This window comes from Ranitomeya imitator, chromosome 1 (assembly GCF_032444005.1).
Source record: "Ranitomeya imitator isolate aRanImi1 chromosome 1, aRanImi1.pri, whole genome shotgun sequence".
In the NCBI taxonomy this organism is placed as follows: Eukaryota; Metazoa; Chordata; class Amphibia; order Anura; family Dendrobatidae; genus Ranitomeya; species Ranitomeya imitator.
In genome coordinates this window covers 768,673,752-768,690,237 of record NC_091282.1, presented here as the reverse complement: position 1 = coordinate 768,690,237, position 16,486 = coordinate 768,673,752, and the positions used below count along the sequence as shown (strand labels likewise).

The window sequence follows — 16,486 nt, the reverse complement described above, 5'->3', positions numbered from 1 at the left end:
CGCGTTTCGCCCTAGCTTCTTCCGGGGGCGTCAGGGTGGACGCACACTATTTATGACCTGCTTTAGCGTTGGGGCTCTGGGAAAAAGCCAGGGTGGACGCACACTATCTATGACCTGCTTTAGGTAATATCAGCATTTATACTATCTACTTACCTCTTATTGTGATCGGCTAGTTGCGATCTGGACTGTGGGGATTCTATGGTGGTATGTTAATATCTAATGGTATATAGGATGGCCGCATAATCATGGGACCCAATTAATATGAAGTGGATGCAGATAGCTCCTTATATTTAACTCTATGTGTTCTGTGAGGAGGCTGGTTTTGACTTTTTTATATACGTGCTTTATTAGTCTGATGAGAATACAGTGTGCCTCTAATGCGTTCCCATGGGGTATTATCCGGAAGAAATGAAGTAGCTTTTTAATGTGTATATGTATTGTTTTTCATTTTTTTGTTTCTTTAATAAAATTGATTTAATTTTTTAATCAATGGTTGGCTTCTTTGGGATGACAGTTATTTGACTGCCATCTTGTGGTTGTTTATAGGTATTTGGGAAGTACCATTACAAGGTATAGAGTAGGACTGCATTGTATTTCTAAACTATTTTCTAGTCTAGTGCAAAAGGAGAAGGTCCTGATTGGAAAGGTGTGCATGAAAATATTAAATGATTTATTCCATTTCATTAAAAAAGGATTAAAAATATCCATGCTAGGAGCAGATGAAGTTACTGACTCGTTTCTGGCTTTGCTGCCCTTAGTCATAGAGAAACGTCATCTCCTCCTATCCTGGATATTCAGGTCCTTCTCAAAAAATTAGCATATAGTGTTAAATTTCATTATTTACCATAATGTAATGATTACAATTAAACTTTCATATATTATAGATTCATTATCCACCAACTGAAATTTGTCAGGTCTTTTATTGTTTTAATACTGATGATTTTGGCATACAACTCCTGATAACCCAAAAAACCTGTCTCAATAAATTAGCATATCAAGAAAAGGTTCTCTAAACGACCTATTACCCTAATCTTCTGAATCAACTAATTAACTCTAAACACATGCAAAAGATACCTGAGGCTTTTATAAACTCCCTGCCTGGTTCATTACTCAAAACCCCCATCATGGGTAAGACTAGCGACCTGACAGATGTCAAGAAGGCCATCATTGACACCCTCAAGCAAGAGGGTAAGACCCAGAAAGAAATTTCTCAACAAATAGGCTGTTCCCAGAGTGCTGTATCAAGGCACCTCAATGGTAAGTCTGTTGGAAGGAAACAATGTGGCAGAAAACGCTGTAAAACGAGAAGAGGAGACCGGACCCTGAGGAAGATTGTGGAGAAGGACCGATTCCAGACCTTGGGGAACCTGAGGAAGCAGTGGACTGAGTCTGGTGTGGAAACATCCAGAGCCACCGTGCACAGGCGTGTGCAGGAAATGGGCTACAGGTGCCGCATTCCCCAGGTAAAGCCACTTTTGAACCATAAACAGCGGCAGAGGCGCCTGACCTGGGCTACAGAGAAGCAGCACTGGACTGTTGCTAAGTGGTCCCAAGTACTTTTTTCTGATGAAAGCAAATTTTGCATGTCATTCGGAAATCAAGGTGCCAGAGTCTGGAGGAAGACTGGGGAGAAGGAAATGCCAAAATGCCTGAAGTCCAGTGTCAAGTACCCACAGTCAGTGATGGTGTGGGGTGCCATGTCAGCTGCTGGTGTTGGTCCACTGTGTTTCATCAAGGGCAGGGTCAATGCAGCTAGCTATCAGGAGATTTTGGAGCACTTCATGCTTCCATCGGCTGAAATGCTTTATGGAGATGAAGATTTCATTTTTCAGCACGACCTGGCACCTGCTCACAGTGCCAAAACCACTGGTAAGTGGTTTACTGACCATGGTATTACTGTGCTCAATTGGCCTGCCAACTCTCCTGACCTGAACCCCATAGAGAATCTGTGGGATATTGTGAAGAGAAAGTTGAGAGACGCAAGACCCAACACTCTGGATGAGCTTAAGGCCGCTATTGAAGCATCCTGGGCCTCCATAACATCTCAGCAGTGTCACAGGCTGATTGCCTCCATGCCACGCCGCATTGAAGCAGTCATTTCTGCCAAAGGATTCCCGACCAAGTATTGAGTGCATAACTGAACATTATTATTTGTTGGTTTTTTTGTTTGTTATTAAAAAACACTTTTATTTGATTGGATGGGTGAAATATGCTAATTTATTGAGACAGGTTTTTTGGGTTATCAGGAGTTGTATGCCAAAATCATCAGTATTAAAACAATAAAAGACCTGACAAATTTCAGTTGGTGGATAATGAATCTATAATATATGAAAGTTTAATTGTAATCATTACATTATGGTAAATAATGAAATGTAACACTATATGCTAATTTTTTGAGAAGGACCTGTATTTAATCCTTCTCCTTTCAGCACTACCATTACCGATGGTCAGCAGTCTCTTCGGATTGAAGGGGTTTTGGATTTGAGCGGTTTCTCCACATATTACTTAGTTGCAGCAGTGATGTCCTTTTCATATTTTCTAATATACTTCCATTAAAAATTCTCCATCCTTCCCTCACTACTTGATCTAATGGCTTTTCTATTTCTTTCCACTTCCTTTTTTATGACACTTTGATTGAGAATTCACAATGCATGCTGGAATACACAAAGGAAGCGTCATGAGGAGCAGCGGCTGTGGACACTGCGATCACCTATACTACACTGTGGTCGCCTATGCCCCCTCCCTGAAATGAAGCGTCATCTGGGGCAGAGGCTGCAGACACTGCGGTCTCCTCTGCCCACTCCCTGAAATGAATGCTCATCTGGGGCAGAGGTTGCAGACACTGCGGTCTCCTCTGCCCCCTCCCTGAAATGAATGCTCATCTGGGGCAGAGGTTGCAGACATTGCGGTCTCCTCTGCCCACTCCCTGAAATGAAGAATCATCGGAGGGCAGAGGCTGCAGACACTGAGGTCTCCTCTGCCCCCTCCCTGAAATGAATGCTCATCTGGGGCAGAGGTTGCAGACACTGCGGTCTCCTCTGCCCCCTCCCTGAAATGAATGCTCATCTGGGGCAGAGGTTGCAGACATTGCGGTCTCCTCTGCCCACTCCCTGAAATGAAGAATCATCGGAGGGCAGAGGCTGCAGACACTGCGGTCTCCTCTGCCCCCTCCCTGAAATGAAGCGTCATCTGGGGCAGAGGTTGCAGACACTGCGGTCTCCTCTGCCCCCTCCCTGAAATGAAGCATCATCTGGGGCAGAGGTTGCAGACATTGCGGTCTCCTCTGCCCTCTCCCTGAAATGAAGAATCATCAGAGGGCAGAGGCTGCAGACATTGCGGTCTCCTCTGCCCCCTCCCTGAAATGAAGCGTCATCTGGGGCAGAGGTTGCAGACATTGCGGTCTCCTCTGCCCCCTCCCTGAAATGAAGCATCATCTGGGGCAGAGGCTGCAGACATTGCGGTCTCCTCTGCCCCCTCCCTGAAATGAAGCGTCATCTGGGGCAGAGGTTGCAGACACTGAGGTCTCCTCTGCCCTCTCCCTGAAATGAAGAATCATCAGAGGGCAGAGGCTGCAGACACTGCGGTCTCCTCTGCCCACTCCCTGAAATGAAGAATCATCTGGGGCAGAGGCTGCAGACATTGCGGTCTCCTCTGCCCCCTCCCTGAAATGAAGCGTCATCTGGGGCAGAGGTTGCAGACATTGCGGTCTCCTCTGCCCCCTCCCTGAAATGAAGCATCATCTGGGGCAGAGGCTGCAGACATTGCGGTCTCCTCTGCCCCCTCCCTGAAATGAAGCGTCATCTGGGGCAGAGGTTGCAGACACTGAGGTCTCCTCTGCCCTCTCCCTGAAATGAAGAATCATCAGAGGGCAGAGGCTGCAGACACTGCGGTCTCCTCTGCCCACTCCCTGAAATGAAGAATCATCTGGGGCAGAGGCTGCAGACATTGCGGTCTCCTCTGCCCCCTCCCTGAAATGAAGCGTCATCTGGGGCAGAGGTTGCAGACATTGCGGTCTCCTCTGCCCCCTCCCTGAAATGAAGCATCATCTGGGGCAGAGGCTGCAGACATTGCGGTCTCCTCTGCCCCCTCCCTGAAATGAAGCGTCATCTGGGGCAGAGGTTGCAGACACTGAGGTCTCCTCTGCCCTCTCCCTGAAATGAAGAATCATCAGAGGGCAGAGGCTGCAGACACTGCGGTCTCCTCTGCCCACTCCCTGAAATGAAGAATCATCTGGGGCAGAGGCTGCAGACATTGCGGTCTCCTCTGCCCCCTCCCTGAAATGAAGCGTCATCTGGGGCAGAGGTTGCAGACATTGCGGTCTCCTCTGCCCACTCCCTGAAATGAAGAATCATCGGAGGGCAGAGGCTGCAGACACTGCTGTCTCCTCTGCCCCCTCCCTGAAATGAAGCGTCATCTGGGGCAGAGGTTGCAGACACTGCTGTCTCCTCTGCCCCCTCCCTGAAATGAAGCATCATCTGGGGCAGAGGCTGCAGACACTGCGGTCTCCTCTGCCCCCTCCCTGAAATGAAGCGTCATCTGGGGCAGAGGTTGCAGACACTGTGGTCTCCTCTGCCCCCTCCCTGAAATGAAGCATCATCTGGGGCAGACATTGCGGTCTCCTCTGCCCACTCCCTGAAATGAAGAATCATCGGAGGGCAGAGGCTGCAGACACTGCTGTCTCCTCTGCCCCCTCCCTGAAATGAAGCATCATCTGGGGCAGAGGTTGCAGACATTGCGGTCTCCTCTGCCCACTCCCTGAAATGAAGAATCATCGGAGGGCAGAGGCTGCAGACACTGCTGTCTCCTCTGCCCCCTCCCTGAAATGAAGCGTCATCTGGGGCAGAGGTTGCAGACACTGCGGTCTCCTCTGCCCTCTCCCTGAAATGAAGAATCATCAGAGGGCAGAGGCTGCAGACATTGCGGTCTCCTCTGCCCCCTCCCTGAAATGAAGCGTCATCTGGGGCAGAGGTTGCAGACACTGCGGTCTCCTCTGCCCTCTCCCTGAAATGAAGAATCATCAGAGGGCAGAGGCTGCAGACATTGCGGTCTCCTCTGCCCCCTCCCTGAAATGAAGCGTCATCTGGGGCAGAGGCTGCAGACATTGCGGTCTCCTCTGCCCCCTCCCTGAAATGAAGCGTCATCTGGGGCAGAGGTTGCAGACACTGCGGTCTCCTCTGCCCCCTCCCTGAAATGAAGCATCATCTGGGGCAGAGGCTGCAGACATTGCGGTCTCCTCTGCCCCCTCCCTGAAATGAAGCGTCATCTGGGGCAGAGGCTGCAGACATTGCGGTCTCCTCTGCCCCCTCCCTGAAATGAAGCGTCATCTGGGGCAGAGGTTGGAGACACTGCGGTCTCCTCTGCCCCCTCCCTGAAATGAAGCATCATCTGGGGCAGAGGCTGCAGACATTGCGGTCTCCTCTGCCCCCTCCCTGAAATGAAGCGTCATCTGGGGCAGAGGCTGCAGACATTGCGGTCTCCTCTGCCCCCTCCCTGAAATGAAGCGTCATCTGGGGCAGAGGTTGCAGACATTGCGGTCTCCTCTGCCCACTCCCTGAAATGAAGCATCATCTGGGGCAGAGGTTGCAGACATTGCGGTCTCCTCTGCCCCCTCCCTGAAATGAAGCGTCATCTGGGGCAGAGGTTGCAGACAATGCGGTCTCCTCTGCCCCCTCCCTGAAATGAAGCGTCATCTGGGGCAGAGGCTGCAGACATTGCGGTCTCCTCTGCCCCCTCCCTGAAATGAAGCGTCATCTGGGGCAGAGGTTGCAGACACTGCGGTCTCCTCTGCCCTCTCCCTGAAATGAAGAATCATCAGAGGGCAGAGGCTGCAGACATTGCGGTCTCCTCTGCCCCCTCCCTGAAATGAAGCATCATCTGGGGCAGAGGCTGCAGACATTGCGGTCTCCTCTGCCCCCTCCCTGAAATGAAGCATCATCTGGGGCAGAGGCTGCAGACATTGCGGTCTCCTCTGCCCCCTCCCTGAAATGAAGCATCATCTGGGGCAGAGGCTGCAGACATTGCGGTCTCCTCTGCCCCCTCCCTGAAATGAAGCATCATCTGGGGCAGAGGCTGCAGACATTGCGGTCTCCTCTGCCCCCTCCCTCAAATGAAGCATCATCTGGGGCAGAGGCTGCAGACATTGCGGTCTCCTCTGCCCCCTCCCTGAAATGAAGCGTCATCTGGGGCAGAGGCTGCAGACACTGAGGTCTCCTCTGCCCTCTCTCTGAAATGAAGAATCATCGGAGGGCAGAGGCTGCAGACAATGCGGTCGCCTATGCCCCCTCCCTGAAATGAATGCTCATCAGGGGGCAGAGACTGCAAACGCTGCGGTCACCTATACTACACTGGGATCGCCTCTGCCCTCTCCCTAAAATAAAGCATCAGTGGGCAGAGGCTACGATCGCAGTTAAATAGAGCAATGATGGGTAATTTCTCTAGTCACCTTCCACGACGGCATATGACGGCATATGGAGGTTGTCTCTTTGCCCTAATGGGGAACAGGAAACACAGAGAGGTTTAAAAGGACCTCCCACCTCCCACCTGCCAGTGTCTTTCCTGTTCCCCATGGGACAGGGAGAGGTCTCCAGGTGCTGTTGTGGCCGGCGACTGCGGTACCTTTGTGCAGGCTCTGCCTGTTGTAGCCGGGCAGCTGGTGGTCGCGTTCCGCCTCCTCCCCTGCTGCTCCCGTCGTCCTGCTATGCAGGTGCCTCAGGGACCCCCTCCCGGCCTTCCCGCGCCCCCACGAGGGCAAAGCAGGCCTGGGATCCCTCGCCGGGCTCCTCCATGAGCTGCTCAGCGTTCTCCCCCTCCATTGCCGGCTCGGCGTTCCGGATGTGACGTCGGCGGTCTCGCGCGTCACTTCCGGTCCCTCGTTCTCCTGGAAGCCGCTTCTTCCGGGTTCGCCGGCCGGCGTGTCGGACTGATGGCGTCCCCTCACATGGATCCCGGAGGGGGAGGGGGAACTGCTGATTGCTGGAGGCAGGTGCGGACAGCGTTCTTAAACCCTGCTGAACCACCACTGAGGTAAGACTAATTTTCCCAGTATGGATGGTTCCTTGTGCCCTGCATCTGCGGAGCCCAGCGCTACCCCTGCTACAGTAAGTGTTTTGCAGGGATAGGATCCGGGAGGTAGTACCTATAGGGGGTTTTAATGTCCTCACTCCCCTCTCCCTTGTCATTTCAGGGAGAGAAGTCTGCCCCTAAAGCCGCTATTAAAAAGAAGTGCCCAGTCTGTTCTACTAAATTCCCTCTTAACTGGGACAAAAGACTCTGCCAGCCATGTACTGACAAGATTGTAAAAGCTGAGCAACCATCTCTGCTGGATGAAATTCGCTCCTTAGTAAAACAGGAGGTGCAATCTTCGTTAGCAGCTTTTACTACTCCTCCACCTCCGCCGCCGCATTCCCCAGCTAAAAAGAGAAAAATTCAGGAGGTCGAATCAGACTCTGATTCAGACCTCTCCCATACTTCATCTGTGGGCTGGGAAGATCCTGTATCACCTAAAGCTGAGGTCAGGAAATACCTCTTTTCCTCAGATTACATTGAGGATTTAGTATCTGCTGTCCGTAATACTATGGGCCTAGAAGAGGAATATGAGCCACAGTCCGTACAGGATCAGATGTTTGGCGGACTCAGATCGGAGAAAAGAGTGGGGTTCCCGGTGCACGCTAACATTGTTAGTATGGTTAATCAGGAATGGGAACAGCCTGAGAAACGCCTCACTACCCCTGCAGAAATGAAGCATAGATTTCCTCTAGAGGGTGAAGTAATCAAATTGGACATTCCAAAGGTGGATGTGCAGGTGGCTAGAGTCGCCAAAAGAACAGCACTCCCTTTTGAGGATTCCTCACAATTAAAGGATCCTATGGACAGAAAGATTGAAAGCCTCCTAAAAAAGTCTTGGGAAACTTCAACGTCTATCCTTAAGGCCAATGTCGCTTCCACTTGTGTTGCCAGGGCCCTCTCCTGCTGGTTGGAGAAATTAGAGTCTCATATATCTCAGGGTACCCCGAGAGGTGAATTATTAGATTCACTTCCCATCCTGCATAGAGCCTCTGGGTTTCTGGCTGACGCTTCTCTGGAATCTGTTAGAGTGGCCGCCAGATCTCTCGTACTCTCCAACTCTGCTAGAAGAGCCCTCTGGCTTAAAATATGGAGCGGTGATATCACTTCAAAAGCCAAGTTGTGTGCTATACCTTTTAAGGGAGATTATGTTTTCGGTCCAGCCTTAGACGATATTCTTGACAAGGCTACTGACAAGAAAAAGGCACTCCCGGAGCAAAAACAACCGAGAAAACGGTTTTTTCGTGCCCCACAGTCTCAGCCCCCTCAAAGAGGGAAAGGCAAAACCGGCAGGTGGAGTTACGCCAAAGGTAGAGGGAAAAATATTTTTGTCCCCCAGCAGCAGCAGCAACAGTCCCAACAGGACAAGCAATGACTCCGACCCGGTAGGGGGGAGACTCTCAAAATATGTGGGTCAGTGGGAAAATATTACCAGTTCCCACTGGGTCCTCAATGTCATCAAGGAGGGCCTATTAATAGAGTTAATTTCTTCCCCCCCTCAGGGTCTGAAAGTTACTACCCTTACGTCTTCAAGAGATCACAATTTGTTGACATTGGGTCTCAGAGATCTTATGAAATCAAATGTGATCTCACCAGTTCCACATCTGGAACAAGGAAAAGGACATTATTCCCGTCTATTCTTAGTACCCAAACCCTCAGGGGACGTAAGAATTATTATAAACCTAAAAGGTCTAAACCGACATGTGAAATATCGCAAGTTCAAGATGGAGTCTGTAAGATCTGCAATTCCTCTGATAGGACATCAGTCCTTTATGGCAACCATCGACCTAAGGGATGCATATTTTCACATTCCTATCCACCCGAGACACAGAAAATACCTCAGGTTTGCGATACGGGGGAGTCATCGAGTGGAGCACTATCAGTATGGAGTCCTTCCCTTCGGCATTTCCTCAGCACCAAGGGTATTCTCCAAGATCATGGCAGAGGCAGTGTCATTTATCCGGAGTCAAGGTGTCTGTATAGTGCCCTACTTGGACGATCTACTGGTAGTTGCCCCCACCGAGATGACCCTGATATCCCATGTGTCAACCACTTTGGAGATATTGAAGTCTCTGGGTTGGATTCCAAACATGAAGAAGTCTCAGCTTCAACCCTCAAGAACCAGAAAGTTCTTGGGGGTGGTTCTGGACTCAACAAAACAGATGTCCTTTCTCCCAGACGATCACAGGCTACCATTAGTAGCAAAAGTCAGAAAATTCAAGGAGATGAGATGTCCTACTCTTCGAGAAGGAATGTCTCTCTTAGGCTCCATGACAGCCTGTATACAATCAGTGGCTTGGGCTCAAGCTCACTCCAGAATTCTCCAAACCCACATTCTAGACAGGTGGGATGGTCAACCTGGCACTCTAACAAGAAGGATTCACACACCAGGTCGAGTGAAAGCATCCTTAACATGGTGGATGAATTCCAGAAACCTCCTGAAGGGGGTGAGCTGGATTCAGCTCCCGATAACTACGATCAAGACAGATGCCAGCAGGAGAGGCTGGGGAGCCATAGTAAATCATGTTCCTTACCAAGGTCTTTGGAACCAGTCGATCAGCGAGAAATCGTCAAATTTCAGAGAACTCAAAGCTGTGGAAAAGGCCCTGTTAGCAGCAAGCCGTCAGATTTCCGGTCAACATGTCCAGATCTATTCAGACAACATGACCACGGTGGCGCATATCAGGCGTCAGGGCGGCACAAAATTCCTCAGTTTGAAAAAGATCTCCGCTCGAATTTTTTATTGGGCCGAGAAACACTTACTGTCACTGACAGCAATTCATCTAAAAGGGACTGCAAATATTCAAGCAGACTACCTGAGTCGCCAGGACATTCATCCTGGCGAGTGGAGCCTGGACCTTCAAACGTTCAATATGCTAGTACAAAAGTGGGGTCTTCCAGAAGTCGACCTCTTTGCCTCTCACCAGAACGCAAAAGTCAAAACCTTTTTTTCCTTGAACCCAAGAGGCAATCCCAGAGGAGTGGATGCCCTAGTCCAAGATTGGCACTTCCAGCTTGTCTACGCATTTCCACCAATCCCAATCCTGGCAAAGGTTCTAAGGAAGATACGAATAGAAGGAACTCCGACTATCCTGATAGCCCCTTTTTGGCCCAAAAGAAGTTGGTTCAACTTGATCATCCAACTACAAGTGGATGGACCAGTAATGTTACCTCTAAAAAACGATCTCCTCTCTCAGGGTCCTATTCTCCATGCAGACCCTCAGAAATGGAATTTAGCGGTGTGGTTACTGAAGCCCAGGTCTTGAAAGCAAAAGGACTATCGGACTCTGTCATAGCTACTCTCCAAAAATCGAGAAAGCCAGTAACCAACGCCATCTACAACAAAATCTGGAAAAAGTTCTCGTCTTTTTGTTTACCTAACCTTCCAGACCCTCTCAAGCCTAATATACCTAACATCTTAGATTTTTTGCAAAAAGGCTTAGGAATGGGTCTTAGGCCCAGTACTCTCAGAGTCCAGGTCTCGGCACTTAGCTCCTTTTTTGATCAAGATCTAGCAGGCCATCACTGGATCAAAAGATTTTTAACATCAGCAACTAGGATGAATCCTAGAAAACAGATAATAGTTCCCCCATGGGATCTGAATGTGGTGCTTCAAGGTCTTACAGGCCCGCCTTTTGAACCTTTTTCCTCCTGCTCTCTTCAAAATCTTGCATACAAAACTGTGTTTTTGGTAGCCATAACTTCGGCTAGAAGAGTGGGTGAACTACAAGCCTTATCTATAAGAGAGCCGTATCTTCTAGTGAGAGATGACTCAATAGTACTTCGTCTAGATCCTTCTTTTCTTCCGAAGGTAGTCTCTGATTTTCATCGTTCCCAAGAGATTGTTCTACCAACCTTTTGCCATAGTCCTGCAAATTCGGAAGAAAGAAGATTCAACACTCTGGACGTCCGACGTATTGTGCTGCAATACTTAGATCAGACCCGTGCTTTCAGAATCGATCATAACCTCTTTGTCCATCCCTCTGGGCAAAATAAGGGTAAAAAAGTAGCTAAAAGTACCATTGCTACATGGATCAAAAAGGCTATAACGGAAGCCTACCTTGCTCAAAACAAAATACCTCCAGTAGGGATCAAGGCCCATTCAACAAGATCTACGTCAGTCTCCTGGGCAGAAAGAGCAGGTGCATCCCCAGAGCAGATCTGCAGGGCAGCAACGTGGTCTTCACTTCATACTTTCTCTAAACATTACAGATTAGATGTATTGTCCAATAAGGACTTAGTCTTCGGCCGTAAAGTTCTGCAGGCCGTTGTCCCTCCCTAGTGCCAAATTAGTTGGTATTCCTCCATATGCCGTCGTGGAAGGTGACTAGAGAAAATAGAATTATTCTTACCGTTAATTCGGTTTCTAGGAACCTTCCACGACGGCACTAATTTCCCACCCGATATATATTCCTGGATTAGTTCTGGGATTCGGAAGGTAAACCGGTGCTATGGGTTCAGTTGTAAGTCACTGGCAGGTGGGAGGTCCTTTTAAACCTCTCTGTGTTTCCTGTTCCCCATTAGGGCAAAGAGACAACCTCCATATGCCGTCATATGCCGTCGTGGAAGGTTCCTAGAAACCGAATTAACGGTAAGAATAATTCTATTTTTTATTGCAAGTATATTAGAAGATAGTTTGGATTATGGAACTAAACGGAGAAGGATTTTGGAGGAAAATTACTTTGAACTTCGGACCACCTATTTATTGCGATTTATTTTGGCCTGACAACACATAACTTTACAGTTTATTAATTTTCCTCCTTTCACATAGCTCCACCATATTTAGCAGCGCTTTACAGACATCATCACTGTCCCCATTGGGGCATACAATCTACATTTTCTATTACTATGTCTAGAATGTGGAGGATCCGTAGAACTCAGAGGAAACCCACGCAAACTCAGGGAGAACATACAAACTCCTTGCAGATGTAGTCCTTGGTAGGATTTGAACTCAGGACTCCAGCACTGCAGGGTTACAGCTCACCAGTTGGACTCCTAAATTATACTTTCATGCATAGAGCTCATCCCTAGCAGATTATTGGGGTCATTCATCATGTATCATAGTATGAGAACAGAATTATACATAGACCTGCACCCCCAGTCCATAGTTGTGCTAACACACAGGAGATCTGCTCCCTCCCAGTCCATAGTTGTGCTAACACACAGGAGATCTGCTCCCCCAGTCCATACTTCAGTAAATCACATCCGTACAACAAAGGGAAAGATGAAAGGCACTGCTGCACAGCTCTGAAGATACAAGGCTTATTAAAACTCCAGGAACATGGGTGCCGATCAGCCGAGAAACAAGCATATGGCCAAATTCTGCATGTGTAAGAAGAGAGCATGGCACTCACCCTCCCACAAACAATGTCCTTTATTATGTATACATGTAAAACAGGCAGGGAGGCTTTCACTTGGAAACCGCATCGGACAATGGCTGTTTCAGGCTGGCCTGCACTTCTAACCAGCCTCTGTTTTACATGTATCCATAATAAAGGACATTGTTTGTGGGATGGTGAGTGCCATGGTCTCTTCTTACACATGGTGAATCAGTCCATAGTTCTGATAACACACAGGAGATCTGCTCCTCCAGTCCATAGTTCTGGTATTACATGCGAGATCTGCTCCCCCCAGTCCATAGTTCTGATATTACATGCGAGATCTGCTCCCCCAGTCCATAGTTCTGATATTACATGCGAGATCTTCTCCCACAGTCCATAGTTCTGATATTACATGCGAGATCTGCTCCCCCCCAGTCCATAGTTCTGATAACACACAGGAGATCTGCTCCCCCAGTCCATAGTTCTGATAACACATGAGAGATCTGCTCCTCCAGTCCATAGTTCTGATAACAAACAGGAGATTTGGTCCCCAAGTCCATAGTTCTGATAACACATGAGAGATCTGCTCCCCCCAGTCCATAGTTCTGATAACACACAGGAGATCTGCTCCCCCAGTCCATAGTTCTGATAACACATGAGAGATCTGCGCCTCCAGTCCATAGTTTTGATAACAAACAGGAGATTTGGTCCCCAAGTCCATAGTTCTGATAACACATGAGAGATCTGCTCCCCCAGTCCATAGTTCTGATAACACACAGGAGATCTGCTCCCCCAGTCCATAGTTCTGATAACACACAGGAGATCTGCTCCCCCAGTCCATAGTTCTGATAACACACAGGAGATCTGCTCCCCCAGTCCATAGTTCTGATAGCACACAGGAGATCTGCTCCCCCAGTCCATAGTTCTGATAGCACACAGGAGATCTGCTCCCCCAGTCCATAGTTCTGATAACACACAGGAGATCTGCTCCCCCAGTCCATAGTTCTGATAACACACAGGAGATCTGCTCCCAGTCCATAGTTCTGATAACACACAGGAGATCTGCTCCCCCAGTCCATAGTTCTGATAACACACAGGAGATCTGCTCCCCCAGTCCATAGTTCTGCTAACACACGGGAAATCTGCTCCCCCAGTCCATAGTACTGATAACACACAGGAGATCTGCTCCCCAAGTCCATAGTACTGATAACACACAGGAGATCTTCTGGGGGACTGGGGGAGTCCATAGTTCTGATAACACACGGGAGATCTGCTCCTCCAGTAAGTAGTTCTGCTAACACACGGGAGATCTGCTCCTCCAGTAAGTAGTTCTGCTAACACACGGGAGATCTGCTCCTCCAGTAAGTAGTTCTGCTAACACACGGGAGATCTGCTCCTCCAGTAAGTAGTTCTGCTAGCACATGGGAGCACTTCTATTCCAGTCCAGACTTCTGTGCCTTCCTCTAATGAAGGGGGTGAAGCTTCATTCATTGTCCTGAATGTGCTTTCTAATATCTCTCAACCTTCGTAAATAATGATTAGAAGCCCCCCCCCGCTCCCCAATCATTGCTGACAATATTCGCTCCACATTACTTTTCTCTTAGATAAGGCCACTCTTACCTCTCCTCATTGTGTATAATGCCGCTCTTGCGTTACCTCTCTTTTCTGTATATGATGCCGCTCTTACCTCTCCTCTCCGTATATGATGTCGCTCTTATCTCTCCTCTCTGTATATGATGTCGCTCTTACCTCTTCTCTCCTCTCTGTATATAATGCCGCTCTCCTCTCTGTATACGATGCCTCTTTCCTCTCTATGTATACGATGCTGCTCTTACCTCTCCTCTCTGTATACGATGCTGCTCTTTCCTCTCCTCTATGTATACGATGCTGCTCTTATCTCTCCTCTCTGTATATGATGTCGCTCTTACCTCTTCTCTCCTCTCTGTATATAATGCCGCTCTCCTCTCTGTATACGATGCCTCTCTTTCCTCTCCTCTATGTATACGATGCTGCTCTTACCTCTCTTTTCTGTATATGATGCTGCTCTTACCTCTCCTCTCCGTATATGATGTCGCTCTTACCTCTCCTCTCCGTATATGATGCCGCTCTTTCCTCTCCTCTATGTATACGATGCTGCTCTTACCTCTCCTATCTGTATACGATGCTGCTCTTATCTCTCCTCTCTGTATATGATGTTGCTCTTACCTCTTCTCTCCTCTCTGTATATAATGCCGCTCTCCTCTCTGTATACAATGGCTCTTTCCTCTCCTCTATGTATACGATGCTGCTCTTACCTCTCTTCTCTGTATACGATGCTGCTCTTTCCTCTCCTCTATGTATATGATGTCGCTCTTACCTCTCCTCTCCGTATATGATGCCGCTCTTTCCTCTCCTCTATGTATACGATGCTGCTCTTACCTCTCCTCTCTGTATACGATGCCTCTTTCCTCTCCTCTATGTATACGATGCTGCTCTTACCTCTCCTCTCCGTATATGATGCCGCTCTTTCCTCTCCTCTATGTATACGATGCTGCTCTTACCTCTCCTCTCTGTATACGATGCTGCTCTTATCTCTCCTCTCTGTATATGATGTCGCTCTTACCTCTTCTCTCCTCTCTGTATATAATGCCGCTCTCCTCTCTGTATACGATGCCTCTCTTACCTCTCCTCTATGTATACGATGCTGCTCTTACCTCTCCTCTATGTATACGATGCTGCTCTTACCTCTCCTCTCTGTATATGATGCTGGTCTTACCTCTCCGTATATGATGTCGCTCTTACCTCTCATCTCTGAATACGATGTTGCTCTTGCCTCTCCTCTCCTCTCTGTATATGATGCCGCTCTTACCTCTCCTCTCCTTTTTGTATATGATGCCGCTCTTACTTCTCATCTCCATATATGATGCCTCTCCTCTCTGTATACAATGCCGCTCTTACCTCACCTCTCTGTATACGATGCTGCTCTTACCTCTCCTCTCTGTATACGATGCTGCTCTTACCTCTCCTCTCTGTATATGATGTCGCTCTTACCTCTCCTCTCCGTATATGATGCCGCTCTTTCCTCTCCTCTATGTATACGATGCTGCTCTTACCTCTCCTCTCTGTATACGATGCTGCTCTTACCTCTCCTCTCTGTATATGATGTCGCTCTTACCTCTCCTCTCCGTATATGATGCCGCTTTTTCCTCTCCTCTATGTATACGATGCTGCTCTTACCTCTCCTCTCTGTATACGATGCCTCTTTCCTCTCCTCTATGTATACGATGCTGCTCTTACCTCTCCTCTCCGTATATGATGCCGCTCTTTCCTCTCCTCTATGTATACGATGCTGCTCTTACCTCTCCTCTCTGTATACGATGCCTCTTTCCTCTCCTCTATGTATACGATGCTGCTCTTACCTCTCCTCTCCGTATATGATGCCGCTCTTTCCTCTCCTCTATGTATACGATGCTGCTCTTACCTCTCCTCTCTGTATACGATGCTGCTCTTATCTCTCCTCTCTGTATATGATGTCGCTCTTACCTCTTCTCTCCTCTCTGTATATAATGCCGCTCTCCTCTCTGTATACGATGCCTCTCTTACCTCTCCTCTATGTATACGATGCTGCTCTTACCTCTCCTCTATGTATACGATGCTGCTCTTACCTCTCCTCTCTGTATATGATGCTGGTCTTACCTCTCCGTATATGATGTCGCTCTTACCTCTCATCTCTGAATACGATGTTGCTCTTGCCTCTCCTCTCCGTATATGATGCCGCTCTTACCTCTCCTCTCCTTTTTGTATATGATGCCGCTCTTACTTCTCATCTCCATATATGATGCCTCTCCTCTCTGTATACAATGCCGCTCTTACCTCACCTCTCTGTATACGATGCTGCTCTTACCTCTCCTCTCTGTATACGATGCTGCTCTTACCTCTCCTCTCTGTATACGATGCCGCTATTACCTCTCCTCTCCGTATGATTCCCCTCTCACCTCACCTCTCTGTATACGATGCTGTTCTTACCTCTCCTCTCTGTATTTACTGCCCCTCTTACCTCTCCTTTCCTCTCTGTACAGAATGCTTCACCTCACTCCAGGCCCTTAGCAGTATTGCTGTGCTCA

The 16,486-nt window shown here is 48.5% G+C and overlaps 1 protein-coding gene across 1 annotated transcript in view; it reads left to right on the top strand.

Moving 5' to 3' along the window:
- Window positions 1-16,486, top strand: part of AREL1 (apoptosis resistant E3 ubiquitin protein ligase 1) — a 37,075-nt gene that overhangs the window by 14,602 nt on the left and 5,987 nt on the right. The window lies entirely within an intron of this gene.